The sequence below is a fragment of the Neodiprion virginianus genome, chromosome 2 (assembly GCF_021901495.1).
Source record: "Neodiprion virginianus isolate iyNeoVirg1 chromosome 2, iyNeoVirg1.1, whole genome shotgun sequence".
Taxonomy (NCBI): domain Eukaryota; kingdom Metazoa; phylum Arthropoda; class Insecta; order Hymenoptera; family Diprionidae; genus Neodiprion; species Neodiprion virginianus.
Genome location: NC_060878.1, coordinates 31,289,446 through 31,312,673, shown reverse-complemented (window position 1 = coordinate 31,312,673; position 23,228 = coordinate 31,289,446). Strand labels below are relative to the sequence as shown.

Here is a 23,228-nt window from a genome sequence, read left to right as displayed (position 1 = left end):
TAAAGATATGGATCGGCAGTAGGTACGGAGAGAGCGGAGAAGGGGGAAAAAGTGGAGAGCAAGAAACGAGGGGCAATGAGAAGAAAGAAAACAAAGACAAACTGACCGAATGACTGACTGACGGACTGATCGGTGATCGATTTTATACCCGCGTACGCGATCCAACGTTCTATAGGGTCTTCCGATGTCACACACGGGTCCCGATCGAGAGGGGTCAAAAGTCACGAGACAAATTGTCCCGGGACGGAATACGAATTTAACCAACGGAACAGGGGGCTGCGGATAGCTATTATTCTCGATCATTATCGCAGCTGCTGAGAAATGACGAGCGAGACTCTGTATCAGCTCCCGATGCATCCGGTTGTCGGAGTTGATTTAGAAACGAAGAAAGTAACTTTACTACCGTTGATTTTACACCTTTCGTGGTGAAGAGCGAAGATTCCAAGGACTATGTAACGTAAGGGTCCGGCAGAATCCTGAGCTTCGGCTTTGTCGAATGGCGCCAACCATTTTTGGGGTGGATTGGCAGGCTGCCGCGTGCATTTTGTACCGATATTCGTAAAATCCAATAAACCGCAAAAGGCTATCTGTCAGCGTAAAAAATCGCTTCCGATCCCGTTACCTGTTGTACGGTACAAACAGCAGCGCTAGATCATATCGCGGTGTCGCGCGTCAAACGGTCTGACAAAACAGAAATGGCGTGAATTCAATATGTCCGGAATCATGCTACAGGATCCAGATTGTCGCTGGTGATATTCACGTTTCACAACATTATTCCCGAGCCGCACGAGACCATTGGCATGTACAGCGTGTACTCAGTCAACGACAAATGTAACAAGTGGAGCAACTGCACCATTTACGATCTAACTTTTCGACGAGTGTCGATGTTGTCTTGTCGATCAGGTTACGTTCTCGGATTTGAAGTATACTTATATATATATACATATGTGTGTAATCGTGATCGCCGGGAACTGCGAAAAATGTTCGGTATAGAGAAAACGCGACGAGTTTTCAAACTTTTGAATACGAATAATTGAATAGTTGCTGATAAACGGTAAAATTACTGCCGCTATTTTTACGATCTATCAGATTTACAGACCGCAGGTTAAAATAAGTTTCGCTACAATCGAACCTGTATAGTATGAGATGCATTCGATTGGTTACCAAGGCAGTCGGGTCACCGTCAAAACGAACGTTCCGTCGGCGATAAGTCACTTAATTAGGAAATTTTCACTGATATGCTAATTTACGTGGAAGCATTTCGCAACGGCGTCGGTCAACTTCCAAGTCCCATATCGCTGACGGCGACCTCCGAAAGGCGGCAAGTTCGGAACGTTTGCGTACGTCGTATCTGATCATTCCGATTCGAATTGTCGCCTTACACAAAGGGGTACTTAAGAGCATTCTGGATCTGTCATTAGGCGGTCTGAGAAGGAAGGCGACATGTTCTAGCACACGTCACCTGCTAAACCAGGTGACACGACGAGGTTGTGTCGTTGCATGCACACGTTGCGCCGCCGGCTAGCTTTCCGAATCGTATAATTGAACCATTGTTGAGAGTCCAGGTGGTCCAAGCTTGGATTATCGCCAACCACAATGCGACGGCTGACAGAGATTGATTAGAGATTATTTATATGACCGGGAACTATCCAACCGATTATAGAACGATAGTGCAGCGGTTCGTTCGTTTCTAATCCTCACAGATATGTACTTTATATATTATTGCGGTGCTTTACCGTATCGCCTAAGTAATTTTCTGTATAATTTCGTAACTCATGGACGAAGGGGTCCGATGGTGGCTGATGTCATTTCAAAATCACCGACAAAAGTTAAACCGAATCTACGTGCGGAATCGCTACGATCTAGTTTGACACTTGTTAGTTTTGAATAATAATACCGCTCTCACGATGTTCGAGCCGATCGCTTATCGTTCTACGAGATTCGTTTCTCTCGTTTAAATTAGTTCTTTTTGTCGTTGTTTTTTTTTTTTTTTAGGAGGGGCAGGGGGGCGGGGGGATGCCATTTTGACCGACTATAATCTTCCCGCTGCGCCGTGCGTTACACGTGTTTACATGTCACGGATATTAAGTCAGATGAGAATTTTTAGAACCGTGTTTGATGACCAGAAGTGACGGACCGATTGCTCGAACAGTTTCTAAAACTCGCTTCTATGAATACGCCTTTTACACAGACCGATAAGTCGGTATACTCGAAAGCACGGGGTCAGTTCGACGAACGGAAGGCGGCGGAATGTCGCCGCTGGAGAATTCGTCAGTCGTAGAAAAAATACACGTCTCGGTATCTACCTCTTCCAACAAACTCTTTAATTTTTAATCTCCTACCGGATTGCTGCAGGTGTCGACTGCCATTACCGCGGCAATATCGTTCCTCGACTGCTCCTGCAATGTTTGAAGAGATCACGGGTGTATTTGTGACGCACAAGGACCTTATTCATTCGTCGAACGGTTAGACGCGCGCGGGCTTCTTATCGATGCGGTGCTTTAACGCCAGATAACGGTCACTCATGCCTTCGGCATCTCACTCCTCAGGTTCACAAGTTGACGAGTTGACGAGTTGACAGTGCGACTGGAAATCTAAATTTGCACCAAGTCGTCGAATGTCGCTGTAGTTTTTTTCTTTTCTCTGTTGCCTAGAAATTAAGTGACGTTCTTCGGTTTAACTAGAAATTACTGCAACATCCTTCTGCAATTTTAGTCATCACGCGCTTTTAGACCCTCTCACGTCATCGGGCTCAAAAGTTCGGGACCGTTTTGAGTAGGTGTCCAAAAAGTACGAGGCTGAAGTTGGTAACGTTAACGTAACGATACATCAGGAGAAAAGATAATTATTGGGCTTCAGAATCAGTCTATATTTTGGTCATATTCGTTTACGCTAAATTTTAGAAAATCACAAAGGTCCAAATTAGCGATTTCTCCTAGACATGCATCGTTACAGTAACGTTACTAACTTCATTCTCATCAAAAAATATGGTGGCGGATTTTTGCGAATCCAGTTCCCCCCTTTGTAACAATGATCCAATTTGAAATTTCCACCGAATGACAACACGCCAATTTTTCCCAGGTAGCTCGGAATTTTTTCTCTTCCTTCACGCGGTCCAATTGCAAATGGGTACCCACGCGTTGATCACTGTGTAACCACTTAATCTCTACATGGCGTTGCAGTTGTAGCCTGCACCCACACGGTACGCGTTTATACGTGCAAGCCGAGTCACACCCACGCTTCGATTTCCTTACCTTGTACCTCGATGCACGATTTACCCGCGACCGACGCAGGGACAAATTTCTAGCGTTATGGTGTGCCGTAATATCCTGGTGATATCTTGCAGATCTTTGCTCGAGAATTACTTCGATCTTCGATGCATTATATAGATATGTGTGTGTGTATATATATATATGTATATTTGTTGCGGCCGTTGATCTCTTGCGGGGGTTAACGACCTGGATGATCGTTGACCTTACACCGTTGCAGAATCGGCGTGGAATTTTTCAATACGAACAGCGCATTCGGCGTACATTAACGATTTTTATTACCTCGTTCTTGGCGGATCATTGCAATTTCCGCATCTTACTTTGAATACAAATTTCTTTCTTTTTTTCATTCTTCACTTTTATACTCTGTCACGTTACAACATATGGCCTTTATTCGAAACGTCTTGTTGTGCAAACTCAAGTTGACCATTTGCAGTTTCATTTACGGTAAAAATTTTTTACTATCGGCTCCTTCTTATTTTGTTTCTTCTTCTTTTCCAAAACATTAAATCTTGATGTACGCAGACGGTTTTTATTATGATCATACATCCACCGCTTGTCTCTATAAGAGGATCAATTTTGAGGGGATCAAGATAGTATCTAGAAGTTGAGAGTGGAGCGCAGGGAACAAAAAATCGGTTAACTAACAGGTGGCAAAGTGTTAGGAGGCATCATCTTAATTCTGCAGAAGGGAGATATTATACGAGAAAGAATATAACTCGATTTTGACGTACGTACGCGTATCTAGGTTTGCCGTTTTACGAATACAAGCGTTTTTACCATCGTTAACGTTGTTATTTCCAGGCTTTTATCCCCGCTAGTTAATTATCAAGTTTCACGTTACCGTGCTGCTGCAGCTGGCAACTTTCTCTGACACGGTTAGGCAACTTGACGACCTCTTGAGCTTTGTTGCAGAAGTTGGCAAGTGTGCGTTTGTCGTGACTAACAAATCAACGTTAACAAGTCATTGCTTTGCAGCAAACAGCGACGGTTTTTAGACACATACATGCGTATGAGTCAAAAACACGGTTTATCAAAAGAGGAACATATACGCACACGTCATGTGTACAAAAAATAAAAGATGGGTAAAAATTGAATTCTGATTATTCATTACCAATCTTCCGGTCGTATTTTTACCTGGGCTTCCCAGGTGCCTTCGGCCAATAAATATATATAAATACATAAGGCAACCGATACGAATGACACGTATAACGCAGTCGCCCAAACACGCTAATTGGTGGTACCAATTAAAATCGTACAAAATTGAGCCTGATTAACTTTTATTTTTTCTCTTATTTTCGTAACCATCGATTTAACGGTGTTATTCAGTTTATTTTTAACGCGCTCTTATTTCAGGCCGATATTATTCGATCAACGGTCGGTGGGATTTACAATGCTGAACAACCTTTCCAAGTCGCCATAAGAAAACAAGCCGTGAGATAGGATGTTCGAGAACGGTGAGTTTTTATTACCTACTGTTATACACACGTTCATACACCAAGGATTTTATACGCAATTAATGAAAATTCAAAACAGTCCGATATAATTTCCATGTCTGTTTCGACAGAGCGTCGTTACGTCCGGTGTGTCCGGTCATTTCTATACGTAGGGTATAACACACGTGTAATCGGACGTATGCGTCGATGCGATTGTGTAATTACCGAGTGGAATTTCGAACGGGGCGATGTGCTTGAGAGTGAGCTAGTTTTTGAGGGAAGGGGCGTGGGTACCTAATATGTGCGCGCAAGAGGCCTACGGTACAACCTCGCTAATGGAAAGAGGCGATTGGCATCTATTCAACGATCTAGATACAGATGAGACACCTTTATGGTACATTGCTAATTACATTTATTACTAGACTAATTACACAAGCATCTCTGATCGTTCCGTCACTTCTCTTCTCGTCAATTTCGTTGCTGAATTAAGCTTTTTAGAAGCAGCTCTAATTGCAAGTCGACGGTTATTATGTAATACAACTCGGAGCGGATTAAGTCATTCACTGAATTGTAGGGGGTCACTCAAGAGGATCGGGTCTCGGATGGTATAAAAATATTTTGACTGAATAATTTCTGAAAAAAATAACGCACCGATTCTCATACACGCCGAAAGATATTCGTTCAAATTTACGGCACGAACATACGTGTATAAACGCCTTGTTCGTGAATATTTAATTATTCCATCAAAATGGTAATTAACGAAATCATTCTCGACCTTCCCTCGGGCAAATAATGAGAATCATCGAAACTGTGGAAGAGGAATCTTCGCTATCCTTTTCTCTCGTGTGGTACTTGCGGCAGGTATGAAGTCGGCATTGGAAGTACACACCTTATAATAAGAACCTGAAGTGACGGTAAGGGGGGTGACCTTGGCCGGCGAGGATTTTAATTAGAACGTTAATTATTTTAATCGGGTTGTTTGCGCAATTATTCCTGCACCGTGTTGAATAGCGATCAGAATCTGTGCCGCTGCGCGAGTCTCGTAAATCAGGCTGACGGCGGTGGCACGTTTAAATTACGTCTTGGATAACGTTTGCTCATTTTATTTATCTTATATTTATTATTATAATTAACTGAATTTTTTTTTTTATACTCAATTTCTATTTTTATTCACGTCTAATATACTATCGAAATGTTCTATCGGTTATACACACGTGTATATCTTATGCATATATTAGACCAATTCGGGATAACTTAATCGTTGAAGAAAGTCTGCGATTTGTATGTTAATCGACACGTTTTAACATATTATTACCTACGTATACTTGTCTGATCGAATTTGCCACTTACGATGAAATTATCGTATCCGTTCAACCGATTCGATTTATTCTATACAGCAACTTTAATGGTAAACACGACTTTGGAATAAGTCTTGAAATTTATATTATATTACGATTATGATAACGATAACATATTACATCCGGATGACATTGAACTAAATAGAAGCAACGGTATTTGATAAGATATTCTGCCAAGTAAAAATTTCGCAAGAGTTTACGAAAAATTCGCTCTTCCAAAATCGTAATTATTCAATAAGATTTGTTTGCGCTCGGAAGTGATTCGAGCCCGTCACTGATATCGTCACGTCGTCGCCGGTCGTCTACGTACAGTATCTACCTATATAGGCAAAGGGAAATGAGAATGAATGTAATAATATATTTAATATTCGCCGGGACCCCGCTCCTCGTTCTCTCGCTCTTCTATTCCGCGGGTATTATACGAGAGCCAGCCAATATTCTCGCCCCATTCATCCGAAGGGCCTTTAACCAGGGCGTTCAAAATGCACCGACATTATTTCCGGTGTATCCGCGCGACGCGCACGAAGAGGGGGTTAAAAACCGAACACAGAAACCGAAGGTTGTTTCAGGAAAAGTTAGTCCCAGCTTAATCCCGACATATACATTATTTTTACACGTCGATCGGACGTTGTTAATAACAAACGGACAATCCGCTGTAAAACATCACCTCGTATTACGAACCATCGTATTTTCGCTAAGAATCCTTAGCTACAAGGTATGTACCTACAGGCTATACGCCGTACATCGTGTGATAGAAAATTTGTCTGGCACGCAGGGAAAAGCGAGTGTAAGGAGGATGTGTGGATTTTTACGAGAAAACCACTTCCAGGCTTCCGTGTATACCGTATATACCCACACTTCGTCCCTTGCTCTCTTCCCTGTCTCTCTTTTTCTCTTTCTCTCTTCCTCTCAGCTCTGCCCTCCCTTAGCGTTCCGCCCTCTGTGTTCTTCGATATTAGTTCATACATCGCGCTGGTAAACATGCAGCCGAGAGTGTAAAGTGTGCGGGGGATGGTGGAGGGGGTAGCCCGAGTTGGGGTTGGCACGTATTTGATGTAAACTGCATGCCCTTCTCCCCTCCCCGCCCGGCCGCCATCCACCCCCGTTCCCCCGCAACCCCATTGCCGACCAGAGCATATTGAATCTTATGAATTTCCGTTTCGTGCGTAGAGCTACACAGCCTGCCCGGCTGCAAGCCCAGGGAATTTCATTTCGAACAATTTTTATTCCCACAAAACCTGCAACGCTACCGTACACAACACGCTCTTCTTCCCCACCGTTATAACGCAAACTCTTTCAGTTTTCATTATACTGCACAGGGTATACTAATATCTGCATTATACGTTGTGCAACGTATATGCGATAATTTCTTTTTTTTTCATCACATAAAAAAATACTCCAACATCCAAGATTTATCAAAGGATCGAAGTGTTTTTGTAACCCTGTAATACAAATGGTCGATCGTCTTGTATTTTACAATTTAGATCCATATTGAGAATGTATTTAAATATGCATCGTTCTTGTGATGATTGTAAAATTCAATTTGTGGATATGTAATTTATGAGCTCGCGTAGTCGTTTTAATTTTTTATTCCGCGTCGAACTTGATCGGTATAATGTAATATAAATTATAGATAGGATCTGCGATTGTATTTGAGATTTTTTTGTTCTCCTGTCAATTTATTAAAATATTCTTTTTGGAAAATTTATGTGCGTAGTTTTTACGAATCCTCGAGTATTTTAGCGGCAAACACGTGGGTCGATTTTTTCGCGAGTTTAGAGTCGGCGTTTCTCACATGCGTCGAGCTCATGACGTTGGCTCTTCGAGTCTCTTTTGGCCGCGAGAATGAATTACGCGCCCGGCGGAGCGGTGCTTCCGCTGCAACCAGCAACCAGCAGCGGCCGCAGTCTTTCAGTCGGCTTCTTGATTTACGCCGTCGGGGCGTTCCTCGTCGTACGGAAGCCTCAATTAGTTTATTAATTATTAATAAACAACACCGCTCTGCCCTGCCTTTGCACACCTTTGTCAAGATCCATTATTTCACCCCGCGTATGTATATATACAGAGCTGCGCTTGTGATTCAGGCACGCGGTGCGTTATGCTGTCTGAAGGTTCAAGGGGATCAAATTAAAGACAGAAATTTAGTAAACAACAACATCGCCCTTCCGCCACACGTGTATTATGTCACATGACGCGATACGTACGAAAAATGAACATCGGTCGAATTAAACAACGAGCTGCGGCGTAAGAAAGTTTCGTGCAGGTGAAAAGCTTTCCGAATCTTTTTTTTTTTTATGCTTCATATATAATTGCCATTTTTTCTATTGCCTGCAGACTTTCTTTAATTTTGTTTGTATGTTGAAACATTGGGATCGATGGTACAACATGATGGAAAGAAACGATCTCGTTTCATAATTAATTAGAAAAGGAGAAGAAAAACTTGTGTGAAATAAAAAATCGGCACGGAATCGCAATATTAAATCCAGCGTTGAAAAGACTTGGTGAAAACGACGGGGCATAAAAATATGCAAAAACGTTGAAAAATATATTATAGACGAACGAACGATGCCTGCGTTTCTGCAATGTCCTCGTAAAATATTACAACGCGTTGCTTGCGTACCTGCGGTAGTATTATCTATAAGTATACTTTTATGCAATATCTGTACCATAATTATACTACAGAAAAGTATAGAAGAAAAAGAAATAAATGGAAGTTTAGTACGAAAATTCTTTACCCTCTAATTTCATTCAACCGGATTAATTGTCGTGTAGGTAATATATATAAGTATAAGGTATAGGTAAGATCGGGGCACTACGGACCTCTCAGAAAATTTTTTATATTGGGATATTATTACAGGTTTGTTTAATATATGTTGAATTGAAGTATGCAATATTCTTTTAATACAAAAAAAAAATTTTTTTACATTTTTGCAAATGATACTTACGGTAAAGGCCAGTCGCTCTAGAATATATTTTTTTTTTATCATACATATTGATAGATAATCAATGATTTATTTAATAGAGGTAGAATTAAGGGATGCAGAGTTACTTAAAAAAAGAAAAATTTAAAAATTTTTGGAAGGGTCCATCGTGCCTGGGAATTTTTTTTATCTTTAGCTATGGGAGAATAATGATGAATTTGTTCGAGATAAGTCGAAACAATTTATACCCAGTGCTCAAAAGCCACAAAAATAATCAGAGGCTGAGGGGGTTCTACGTGCCCCGGTCTCCCCTATATATAAAATTAGGTTTCGAGTTTCATTAATTCTAACGGCACGTGCGATATTACCACTCGTGATTAGATCTATTTTTGTCAATAAGGATACGTACGGAAATTATTCAGACTTATCGGCGACGAAGAGTCACTTTTAACGCATGTTTTAAATTTTAAATCGAGGGTACCGGGTCAAGCCCCGGGCTAATTACATCGCGCGGAAAGGTTGGTTCTGTATATATAATTATAATTGCGTGAAATAGTATATCCCCGTCGTCTGTATAACCGGGACCAATTTTATTTATCGAGTCTCATTTGTACCAGTCACCGTATACACTCAGGCTCCGCGGTAATTATAATGTTTTACATATTATTAAGTACATGCGTTATAACAGATGGGGGCCACTTTCATTCGGGATTTCATTTCAAGATCAACGCGCATACACGTGTAATGCGTTAGAAACGAGAATCATTTTTATTTGGAAGAATTAAATTCAGCTACAGCGATCCATCAGTCGCGGGAAGAAAAAAAAATAAATAAAATGGGTAAACAGTTTTTCTTGATATTTTTGAGGAACCAATAGAATATACGATTTGGTGCGTATTATATAGAACGAATTTTTAACGACAGAATGGTTCAATACGCATGCGCTAAAATTCGACAGCCAGAGCAGTTAATTTGTCAGGGCGAGCAACATTTTTGAGGTTATATACGTCGCGGGGATCTGTCAGATCTGAATTTACGAATGTTGGTCGCCCTGACGAAACAACCGCTCTTGCTCTCGAATTTTAACGCACGCGCGTTATGCCATTCGGTCGTTGAGAATTCACTCTGTATTTAGTTGTACGCGTTAAGTTTCCACCTGTTCGATATCCTGCAGCTATTATTTTCGATTACAACGGGCAATGAAAGAGAGAAATAAAGAGAAGCAAGCCTCCATTCAGATCGGGCACGTGGTCGAATCGCTCGTTTCTTTGAAATCAAATTAGTTTTGATTCGATCGAACGATATCGAAATGATATCTTCGCTGTATGTATATGAGCCACGCTTTAAATCGCTCAGTCATTCCTCTCTCATAATACACAAAGTTATTGCCCCTCGCTGCAGTGCCTCTCAACGGACGTCTTCTTCACTTTTATCCCTTTAATTGCATTCCCTGTCAGGGATCCGAGTCGAGTAAAACCGTGAAGTATATTTCTACTTTCATTAAAATTTCACTGTCACCACCGTAGAATGTTCGAGAATTCACGATTTAAGGTTCGAATGAATTTTTCCTGATTATTCCAACGAACTTTCACATTGCTAATTAAAGCTTATCCATAAATCGCTAATTTACGCCTTGCAGACCAAAAGATAAGAGTACACAATTATTGTTTTTACTGTTTTTTTACATTATACGCGAATGATATTCCGTGCCGTGGGTTTATGGTTACTCAGAATACGTAGGCTTAATCCGTAAGCTATAAATTTATATCGCAAGCATGTGTTACGTCTGTATAGTTGACCGTAATATGTACGTATACGCTGAGCAGTGATATCGATTCATTCGTGTAAGATTCGTCGGTGGGCGCAGATTATTCCGTGACTTTAGCCGCGGGTGTATGCATGGGCATATCGAATAAAATTTAGGTGCGGCCTCCTGCGCGGTTGTGCCGGATGACGAAATGACATCTTGTTTATTATAATTGAGTATTGGAAATGAATTATTATCTGATCCGTTACTATTGTAAATTCAATATTCGATCTCTGGCCGTGCGCCGAGGCCCCGAGCCTTGAATATCGAATATGCGGCTTGCGCGAAATTCTCCTTTACATACCTCGCTGCATCTCTGTTTAGTACCACATCATTTTGCCAGCTTATTTCGCTTTCTGATTCTCATTTTCGAATTTTTACATTCAACCCGTAACCGGATTTCGTCCAATTTGCCGGCTTCGCGGAGCACGCTTCTTGGCACTGCTGAACCCAGCTTCGGCGTATCGCTCAGCCGAGGTATAAATTTGCAAAACTTTTTCCTTAATAACCCATTTCTAAAGTAGGCCGATATATAAAGTGGGCCGTTAATTTCTTAATTAAAAAGAGAGCTTAAACTTTTAGGAAGTAACGATAATTGTTACGAACCAACTTAAGCTCGTTACGTTGCAGGTATTGAAACAATACATCTTGGAAAATATCGCTTTAATCACTTTGCGGATATATATATATAATATATAATATATAATATATAATATATAATATACGTATATTTAATATATATACATATATATATTTTCGTTATATAACATTATAATTTATATACGGGTTACGGGTTTCCGTGAACACAAAAATGACGTCATCTTCCAACGACTCGTTCTTTAATACCTTCCTACAAGTTTCATCGAAGTGTGTACAGTTATAACGGGAAACTCACGTTTCAATTGGTTCTCATTTTTCTTCCTCTCGCAATTTTATTTCTCTCTTTGGTGTATCAAACGATTACTCACTTTGAAGTTGTACGACGTCACTTAAGAAACAATTTAATACTGAAAAAAAATATCATAAAATGGAACAATAATGGGAAGTTTTTTTTCTTTTTGTTTGTTTTTGTTTTCACCCAGACTAGAACGTACAATTTTTTTCTCCCCTGTAGGTAATTAACCGTCGTGCCTCTTAATTCCTTTGCATCGGCAGACCGTCCCATACATTATAACTTGAAATATCCCGCGATTAGGCAAAATAAATTTCACACACGAAGAGTCCGGAGGCCCGATTTTAAGCCACTTATAGATTTGGTAGGTTCGGGCAAAGGTTTCGGGGTTTAATACCGGATCTTCTCTCGTAGTAAATTTTCATTCCATCTTTCGCACGCCCCGCAGTTTATACCGCACACATCGGCCGTAGCGTATACAAGGAACACACACGCGTGCCTTAGAATCTCGGTTAACCCCCGTCACCTGCACCGCGATTATACAAGATAACCGCATTAGCATATACAACCGTTCGAACAGCATCGATTCCATGAAATTTTTATAAGACGCTGCTTCCCGCCGTGAGAGAAGTTCTCCCGCAGCATCACCTGCGTTATTACACGTACGATTGTTATCCCTGGTTATCCTACGTTACGAACTCTCGAACAGTTTCTGCGTTTTAATCATCTACTACTCGCCGACGCCGAATTTCCTCCTCATCAGTCTCATTTCTTGATTGATTAGCCGTTACCTCGTTATGTTCTTCTCACACGCATGGCGCAGTATCGGACAAACATACATATTCACGTGTGTATGTATGTGAACAAAACGGCGCGACGTGGCGGATGCATCGAGGACGAGGTCCGGGAACGCACGATAGGATAGGATTCGGATGGGATAGGATGTCAGAGGAGGCGGGAGTTCTATCCGCGCAGGGCTGATTCGTATAATGAAATGTCTGCGAGATGATGAGCTCGGTGGTCCGTAAATATAGCGTTGAAGTCTCGGCTCGCGTTTGCCGACCCTCCGCGAAGAGGGATGGTGGGGATCGAGAGAGAGAGAGAGAGAGAGAGAGAGAGAGAGAGGGGGCAGGGTGGGGGGAGAGTGACTCTCACGTACCGGTAAATTGCATACCTGCACCTGTATACATACACACGTCCTTATTATACCTGCACATCACACGATCGTTTGCCGAACGGAAAGAAGATATAGAAATGAGAAACGAGTTAGTGACGCCCGTTAATTACGGGCTCATATTAATGGATAAATATAAATAACGATTTGATCCACCTGCTCTCGGCATTCGGTCGGCATACGTGAACGATTTCATATCCTGCGTACAATCCAGACGAATATAGACGGACGGGTAGGGCTGATCTTTACTGATATTTTCCGGAGTTACAGTTGGAAAGTTAATTTTTTTTTACTGTGAAGTAAAAAATTTAAATATACACGAACCAGAATTTTGAGGTTTTCTCATGTTTTTTCATCAGCCCAAGTTCAATGTGAAGACGTAGATAACGTCTATCACAGGGAATAATTGCGTTTCACTTTTATTTGACTATACAGCGTTGAAATTCGATACTTTAAAAATTGCCCGTACCTGAACAATACGTGTAAAAATTATTGACTTTCGTTACGAGTATATCGCGAATTTCCGCTACGCTTGCACGTCTTTTTATACGTCACATATCGTTTTTGATCCTCATCTTTATGAAAATAAAAAAAAGATAAATAAATAAATAAATCGTCAGTCTTTCTTTCCATTATCCTTGTTGTTTTTTTTTTTTTTCTTTTGTATCTCTTGCCGACCGTACACAGCACGGCGAATTACGTCAGACCGGAAATCGTACGGGGAGTTCTGGTTCCGCCCCTGTATCACCATAGTAGGAATAAGCGCGTGTGTCTGCCGTATACCTACATACACATGTCACGTGCACGCGCAGCCCCACGCATGCACACGTATAGACATATGTATGTATATAGCGGAATAGACGTACTTCCGGTAATAGATTTCCCTTAGCCGGAGCGCATGGATGTACGGGCGGGGGAATCACCGCGGCAAACACACCCTCCGTACCTACATATACGTACGTATATACTTACCATTGTGTGCACTCCTGTTTACGGTGGTTATACTCGTTCGCGTGGGTACGTGCGTACATATCGTGTCTGCGTAGATAGGTTTGCGTATCATGTATGCAACGCGTACACATCCGCGATCACCTAGCTTGCGGGGTCAGGCGGTTGTACGCACAATCGGTCCATTGTACTACCCGGTGATTTGTGGGGAAGATTTTTCGACTTCCGCAACGCGGCTCGACGACGCACGGTTCCAAAAATTCCGCCACGCAGGCGATCGGTGCGAGGGGAAAAGAAACAGCGCAGGCGGAGTTGTAAAAAATCAAGCGAAATATCCGGGTTTGAATTATATTTCTATACAGTTCGGATGTTAGATAATTGATATGTTTATTTGGAGCCACCCCGACGACGACGACGACGCGCTGTCAAAATGATTATTATATGTCTGTACTGCACTCGATTTCCATTCTCTCTGATTGAAAAAAAAACTACGAAAAATCGCGTTACATGCATGTATGATATATATTGTACACAGTGCAATACATACATGCAGCTTTCAGATTTTTTCTATCATATTTTATTTCGTAGCAATCTCCGTCCTCCTTCTTTTAAAACCCTTTTTCGCTTCGGGTTTTTCTAGAAATTCGGGGGATTGTCTGATTGTAATTTAACGTATAGGTTCGATAGTGTCATGGGTCGTATGTATATACAGATATACCTAGTGAAAAATTCACGGTTTCGCGAGCGTGTGTAATATTTGCTGAGAAGGATTTTTATTTCACTTATTCCCCCCCCTCCGTCTTGAACTTGCGACAATACGTGCAAGAGGTGAGTGAAGTAGAAGAAGAAGCAGCAGCAGCAGCGTAAGAAGAAGACGAAGGAAAGAACGATGCAAATGGGGGGCAGTGAGCTTTCCGTTTCTCTCGCGGGTTATACTCGTAGGTACAGCATCAACGCCTTGTTTTACGAGTCTGTTTTTCGTCTATGCTAATATATACGTTTCGTGAACGGCAGTATACCTCGCACACTTTCAGGGCTTGTGTACGTGTGCGTGTATAGCCAAGCGCGTTACGACGAGTCTTCTCATAAAAGTTCCGTATAATCCCCTCGTATACACGTTACACTCCTATAAACTCGGTAAAAAATTATTTATTTCAATGCTCACGCGGGCTTTCGGCAATTTTTGTTAATCACATGACGGCACAAGGGGGAAACAGACGAAAATTTAAAACTGAAGGAGAAAATAATTCTGGAATTAACGAACGTCGGTTTAATTTTGGAAGCAACTCTCCTACGTTGTAGCTATTCGATTAAATTTCAATTTTCATTCATGATTCAATTTGTTTGTTTTTTTCAACTTTGCTGCGATGGCGGGTTAAAATTTGTCGATTCTTTTTTTATTTTTATTTTTTTTTTGCTTTTTATTAAAACTTGTGCCTTCTGCACCTGGGCTGCATTCGTGTTACATCGTCTTTTATCTTTCAACCTATCACGCCCCATTTTGAGCTAATGTGCCGTGTAACTATACTTATCCTCAAGTTAACGTTGACTATAATTATTAAAAGACGAGAGAAAAATTAAACACAAATAGAAAGAAAAGAAAAATAATTGAAAAAAAAAAACAGCGAAATCACGCACGCAGTTGAACGACGATCTGTAATGTAAATGGCCACAGCCGCCGCGTATCAATGTGCAGTAGCCGCATATATACCTACTTACGAGTCGTATAAAGTACATAAAGTAGAAATAATTTATAATCACTGTAAGCCGGGATAACTAATCGGTGATTAGATGCTTCTGTATCGTATAAACTGTAATGTATGCGTAAACGCGCATCAAGATTCCGGCTGGAGTCCCGCGCCAAATGCGTGAAATAAAATTGTTTCGATTTTCTTATTTCTCTCCAATCAAGATCCTTGTAGACTTCTTCCCGTTTCTTACCGGCGTCGGTGCGGCTTCTGTCCGATCCGTCCGGAGCCGACTTGTTCCTCGTCGAACCGGCGCTGAAGCGTAGTTCGTGAGAATTATCGGTGAAAATTAATAACTCGTTATACCTTATTACAGACACACGCATGCGTGCAACAATTAGCGATATTAGCAATTACCGTTGCTCCTCGGAGTGAGCCGTGCCTATTAACTTTGACGAGAGTAAATTATTGCTCGACGCGCGAGCCAGCGAACGTTGTGTTTAATACCTACCCACCCACTTCGCCCCGCGTGCCATGGGAACTCCTGACCCCTTGAACCTTCGCCTTGCTCAATTTCTTCGAACTAGGTACACTCCGACCCCCCTATCTCGTCCTCGCAGGTGAAGAAACCCAGTGCGGAGGGTGGATGGATACGTCTACGTGCTAAATCGAGCAATTAACAAGATTGACGGCATCTGGTCTCGGCGGCGATGCGCCCGAAGGATTGAAGAAAGACATCGGTAACGAGATGAAAAATCTTCGCTTTTTTTTTCTTTGAGGGATACTCTTTTCCATTACTGTATATTCGACACTCAACGATCATGGTTACAGTTGGTAGCGAATTTTTGAAAAAAAATTCAGTATAGGGTAACAAAGGTGAGAAGTTTCGCTGCTTGTTATGTTATACGTACCGAACGTACGTTGTGCATGATTTTTTTTTTTACATTTCAAGCAAAATGGGCCCGGCCGTAGTTTGGGGGCTACAGGCTTCTTTTCGAACATCAATGTGCATTTTGTCGGATTTGAACATTTGGGCGCAACTTTTTTTTTGTATCTTGTCCATCCGATAACATGTACATTAATGTGCAAAAAGAGGCGTGGCTAAAAAAGTCTTCTTTTTGGTCCAAGAAAATATAAAAAAAGTTTCGAATTTTCAGTAAACGTAGTTTGTGGCAAAAATCGATTTTTGCACACTTTTCGTTGAAAGACGGTGAATTACGATTTCGAAAAAATGTAAACAATTTATTCTTGACCAATTCATAAAAAACACAATTTTTTTCTCTTCACAACGTTTACCCAAATTCACATTTTTCGAGTTATGGAAGATCAAATCTAAAATACTAACTCCTAAACGGCAGGTAGGAAAAATCTGAAAAACTTGGCATATAGTGGAATGGAAGTAGGAAATAAATCGGCGACCAATCCGGTGGGGTTCGGGGGCAAACCTCCCTCATATGTATACTGTATCTACAATTGATCGGAAATTGTATAGAATTTTCGTCATTTCGGTCAGTTTCAATTTTCAATTTTTTTAACAATATTTTTTCATTTTTTTTTTTCTATCCAACTCCGCTACCGCACGAATTTCTGGGTGGTACGCGGCACGGGTACGAATTGGTAAATATGACGTTGGACGAAATTGTTTGGGAAAAGGCAATAAGTTATGGTTTACACGGCTCGCCGAATGATTGGAGGGACGCGCGCATATTCGCCGTGTCGGTGGCAGTGCTGCTGTATGGTCACAGTGTGTAATTTGAAGAGAGCGTACGCTGCATATTTTTCAATTAATATAAATTACGAAATATCAGGGTAATACCGAACGCGGGAAAATTTTCTACCCATATCCTATCCCGGCTGCAGGCTAACCGCTACTGCTGCTGTTGAACGCAGGCGATACGCGATGATTGTGAATGCGAGTAATTAGTACTACAACCGGTACGATGGGAGAAATAACAGGATGCAGTAAAAACGAGAAAACTGAATGAAAAATAAAGAGAGGTAAAGGAAAAATAACGCAGGATGCAAAAAAATCGCGCTGAAATTTTACAACTCTGCCGTTGTTTTTTTTTTTTTTTATGTTTTTCATGACACGAAACCCTGCAATCATTGATCGCTACAGTTTCCATTGCAACCGTGTAATTTCCGGTTATATGTTACTTAAAAAAAAAGGGAAAAAAAAGAACCTCGTCGAAATTTTATTACGTTGTTCCTGCAGTATGAATTGAAAAGTCTGAACGTCCTTGCATTGTAATGTGGTTTCGAGTACCCGGTATATGTAAGTAGGTATACGTGTACAGTAAAACATGTGTGCAGTGGTTTTTGTTCCGCGTCGTTATCGACGCATGTGATACCTTATAGGTATACCTGTACCCCTGTTCTCATTAATTAATCTGCCCGCACATTTTTTCTGTATATTTAATTTCATTCCCTCCCTTTTTATTTACGTTTACCATTCTGCATGTCGTAATTCGACAAGCCTCTTCAAGGTCTTTTGCGAGAGACCGAGACGGCTAGGCTGAAACTCGCGACTCTTGACTCTCGCTAGTCATAATGGACCCCATTCATGGTCATGCGTGACTCGGCAACAGATTAACACTGGGGTCTCTGTTGTCGGTCAAAGATTTCTCTTCTTCCTCCGCCCATCTCTCCGTTCACTCCATCCCCCTCTTCTTCTTCTCTCGCTCTCGAAGAAGGACACATTTCGTCCAATCTTTTTACCCTTTCCTCCTGCTTCAAATTCGTATCCTACAGACGCTCTTGAAAAAGTTTATAATAACGATTTCGCGACGTTAACTGCGAAATTTAGAACGTCAAGATTAAATTATGACTTAAAATTAAATGAATTAAAATTTGACAGTTATGTTTTGTAATCAATAAAATGTTTAAGCGTTATGCAGTAAATGCTACAAGCCTGTCTGACTTATACCGTTATTGATTATAATCTAAGAATTTTGTGGATCATTTTTTTTTTCAAGTATGATTATACACAACTTCTAGTATAAATTAGAGATTTGTTTTTTGAATTGCAATTTGAACTTTACGATGGTTATCATTTCGAACCTATACTAACGCTATAGAGTTAGAAGAATTTTGAAAACAGTTTATATCACCCATGGAACGAGCACTTCTTTAAATATTCAGAAACATTCGTCCAGGCGCGGTTTATCATGCGTCTTTAATAATACAGCGGATCACTCCGGATGTTTCCTGCAGGAAAAGTACTCGGGAAGAAATTCGTTCGGGCAGTGGGGAAGTCGGCTATAACGCTGCATTGCCAGGAGGACCTGCACGTTTAATGGTGCATCCTTGCCATGCTCCTTCGGGCAGTCTGGACGAAAGCGAGCGAATGTCCAGCTGTGCAGCACCGAAGTTGGCCAGTCGAATTCAAATCCTTTGAAATATTTAGGAATTCTTTCCCAGCCTGCACGCCTTGGTTCTCTCTTTATTTTTCTTCTATACATCTACCGTGTTTTTTCCGTTCACCTTTCACGCTTCGTCTTACGTTTCTTAAGTTCAATTTTTCAACCACTCTCGATTTTGCAGAAGAAATTACCAGAAAAGCCACGTTTCCTGCTCTCGTCATCCTTTCGAGCATCGACTTGTGGCGAGAGATTATCACTCGAATAACGAGGGAGTAAGAATTATTCGATTCGCGAATAGCGGTATAAAAATCGCGCTGCCGATGGGCGGAAATTAGGTAAATCCGTTGTCGTTATCGCGCTATATTCTCGGGTGTAACAGAAATATAAGTAATCCTTGAGAAAACTGGGGGAGGATAGGGGGTTAAGTGGAAACGCTTAGACGCCGCGACGACGGAGTCCGCCTCGTCGGCTCACCGTCTTACACCGCGTCGGAAGATGAGGGGGAGGGGGTGGAGGAATATACCGTGGAAAAGGAAAGAGAAAGCCTCCGCAAACTTTCACCCTTGCTGCTTTTTCCGGACGAGGATAACGATACCCGGAAAGTAAGGGAGAGAGGGAGCCGTGGATAATAATGTCGATAAACCCCTTCAACTGTGCTTTGCACTTTCCACATCCCAAAGAAGCTCATTCGCACTCGTAACTGTGCTGTTTTTTCAAACGTTATACGGGTCTGCAAGTTTTCAAGATAAACTTATCCGTGCAAATTCTGCTACAATTTTTCGACGAAGTAGTTACGCGTTTCAACCAATGTTTCAGGTTTTCGTATCGATTTGGTGGTTTACTTTTTTATCAGTTTTAAGATGAGAATTAAAAATTTCCGATTAGGTTGCAATTTTTAGGTTGTGAATTATGACAAGTCGTTATGCGTGTCTATTTGATTTTTATTCCATTGATATAGCGAACACATGTGAGCATCTTTCCTTCCCTCTCTCTTTCTCTCTGTACTTTTCATCCCTTTCCCCATTTCTCCCTCGGCTTCGGACAGTTTATTTTTTTCGTTCAGTTTCGTCCTCTTCCCGATCCCAGGAGTAGCTCGTAGCAAGCGCTGGCTGTTAGCCCGTATTAAAATCTTTCTAATCTCAGACGGTCGCGGGTATAATTAACGAAATTCATTATCTTTGGTGAAACTAATTTCGCAACACCTCGTCCTCCGTCTTTTAATCGCGAAAAACCTTGAAATTTAATTAAATTTCGGACCGCCGCGTCGCGTGCACGTGTGAGAGAGAAAGTGAGAGAGAGAGAGAGAGAGAGCAAGAGAAAGAGAATGAGAGGAGTTGCCGGCTGTAACACTTGATACTAATTTATAGATACGGATCACACGGCGGTGTGGCAGTGAGGATAAAAATAAATGAGTGCCCGAAAAATGAGAACTATCAATCAGATTTCTGGTTAATTGCTGCAGATGGATTTCAGAACCCCAGAATCCGCAATGATATATAACAGAGATGACAATAATTAAAAAAAATGATGTTAAACTTCGTAAAATTTGATCGGTCACTTGTCACGATACTCGTCGGTTTTACTGCGGGCGTTGTCGCGTTTTTTTTTTTTTTTTTTAATACTAATTAATATCACGACGATTCGCGGCGCACATCGTCAAAGTGAAGTAAAGAAAATTCACCCCGAGTTAATCATGCCTCTAAGATCTTGAGAGGGTCGAGGGTCGAGGGTCGAAGGTTGAGGGGCTGTAGGGCAGGGAAACCTCGACAGTGTTGCTAACTAATCAGCACCAAGCCGCGAGGCGAGCGTCTGCCGCCCCTCGCCGCGTACACTCTGTCCACAAAAGGTGTATTACCTCGTAATCAATTGCCAGGAGGTATTAGGGGAAAAAAGTTGCCCTTTTATCGGTCGTCTCCTACCCCATCCCCCCTTCCCGTTTCCATCCTTCTCCATCCGCCCTTCGTCGACCCGTCGAACATCGGGAAAATAAATTTTCCACTCGGTAGGACCGGCGGAAGAGTTTCTTCACGTACATTCTATGCACGCGATGCGTGTATCTGTTCCTACTGTTAAAAATCACATCTATGTAGACTTGTAGGTGTGCGCGCGGTGCAAAGTTGTTTCAAACGCGGGTTGTACGTACAGTGTACACTTGAATGTTGCAGAAAAAAATAATTTGCGATTTTCCACCATGGCGACCACTGAATAGTTTGTTCAGGTTAAAAAAAGGTTTTGTCAAGATATTAGCGTTATACGTTACGTGGAAGATCGTGATCAGTTTTTTTTTTTAAATTAATAAAGTATCGTGAGTAAAATTGTTTCTTTTTTATTGCTTACATCAATCGTAATATCAATTTTCTTCACAAGGAAGACCCGTACTTGTAATACATATAAAGTCTCGAGTTGGTGTTTGAGAAGTCTGTCTGACGACTTTTCTATTATTTATTCAATCTCATAATACAGTTATTTAATTTAATGTGAACGTCTATTTTAGGAGAATAAGTTCCCCGGTTGATATATCTTTGGGTTATCGATCGTGATCTTTGGGTTGAATATAAATGTGAGGAAAGGAATAATAATTAAAGTGCTACAACGTGTTTCTTCACAAACTCAAGGAAATGTGATAAAAAGTAAAATTCCAATGAGCGCGATCTTCCACATAACGTGTAACGCTCATCTTTTCACGGAATCTTTTTTTTAACCTAAACAATCTTTTTAGGGGGTGCCACGGTGGAAAACGGTGGATTATTTTTTTCCGAAACACTCTAATGTACACCTTCTGATCCGCTGACATCAGAAACCCCTGCGTTGCACGAATGCACCGGTTTTGCTGCCTCGCGTGGAGTGCGTTTCCGGTCGTCGAGGGGAACTGGTTTCACTTCCGGTTGACCCTCCTATATTCACGTAACGTTACGGGGTCGCCACAATAATTACCATATGCTTGTGTGTTTGCGTGTTGCGCATGCTGAAAGTTAGGCAGAACTCGCGGATATCTATTCGAAAATACTTTCGACGCGTGAATTGAAGAAGAAAATAAAACAGATAGAAAAAAAAAAAAAATAAATAAAAAAATGTTTGCACATAGGTTTTTAGCATCGGAGTGTAGTGGTTGGAAGATCTTCTAATTGGTAATTTATACGTGTTCAGTGTCAAAGAATTTCTTCGATTATGTACCTATGTGAAGTAACTTTCTTGTGAAAGTTTGAATTCACCTTATTGCGAGGAAAAAAATTTTCAGTCATTGCACCGATGAAAAAGGCAGTTCACTCACACTTGAAATCAACTCTACGATCAATTCTTCTCTCGGCAATACAGATGTAAGTATTTTGTTTGTATTCTGTTAAAAATACACGATGAAACATTTTTGGTACGTACAATTTATTTTTATTGAACCGATCGTGTGGATTCAATTGAACGATGTACTTTCAAATTATACTGCCGTAATATCGTGCCTTGTAAAGACAAAGATGTCTGCGCGAATGAAATTAGGCACCTACACGATCACCAAAACGATTGTTATTCTCTAAAGAAGTCCTCTGACGATGCAAAGTTCACGCTACGGTAGCCAGGCTATATTTACAGCAACCCTTCGCCCACTATCACTGCATCCTGCCGTAGTTGTTGCTAATTATAAGACGACTCTAAACGTCAGAGGACGCGTCGCGTGACAGGGGCGCCGGTTTCGGTTACGATTTACGTCCGTGCGATTTTTCCCCCTTCTCTTCTTCCTCTTCCTCCTCATCCTTAACCCCTTTTCTTCGCCGCTATTTAGAGGGTTATCCGTCAGCGGCAGGGTTAGGTTACACGAAGAAGACCGGAGCACGTGTGTATTCCTGAGTCTGTGTAAATCCCATGATTCTTCCACGGACGAAATCCGCGGAGATATGCCGCCTTTCTCCACTCCGCGGCGTAAGCCGTAAGGAGTGAGTAAATAAGTAAGTAAGTAAGTAAGTCGCAATGAGTTTTCTATTTCCGACATATTTCTCTCTCCTCTCTCTGCCGCCGCATCGTGATATCCACCGTTCTCCAGTCGTTGCAGCTCCGATCCACCGATTCTTCACGCCACTTTTTCCACTTTTTCCACTTCGACATTCTTCGCCGCGCAGCTATCCCGCGGCGCGCATACAAACCCTCGACGATGATCCTTCTCTCTTATTTCTTCACTCTCTTCTTGGCTGCCAGCCTCCTCGGCCTCCGAGGAAAGGAGATCTCGAGATATTCGTCGCTTCTCGCTCACTCCGGAGCAACGTAGCCGACGACGACGACGACGACGACGATGACGCTGACGGATGCAACTCCAGACGGCCCGTTCGCGCTCGTTCCGTTTAGTTAATAGTTGGCGACATTTGTTTCGCTCCTTTACCCTCTTTTAT

The 23,228-nt window shown here is 41.5% G+C and overlaps 1 protein-coding gene across 4 annotated transcripts in view; it reads left to right on the top strand.

Moving 5' to 3' along the window:
• The window catches only part of LOC124298375 (LIM/homeobox protein Lhx9-like), a 194,756-nt gene that overhangs the window by 39,253 nt on the left and 132,275 nt on the right, over nt 1–23,228 (top strand). For all 4 annotated transcript variants that reach the window (XM_046750276.1, XM_046750275.1, XM_046750274.1 and 1 more), the window contains one exon: nt 4,626–4,726. The gene's annotated coding sequence lies outside the window, so the exon portion shown is untranslated. The remainder of the gene's footprint in view (nt 1–4,625; nt 4,727–23,228) is intronic.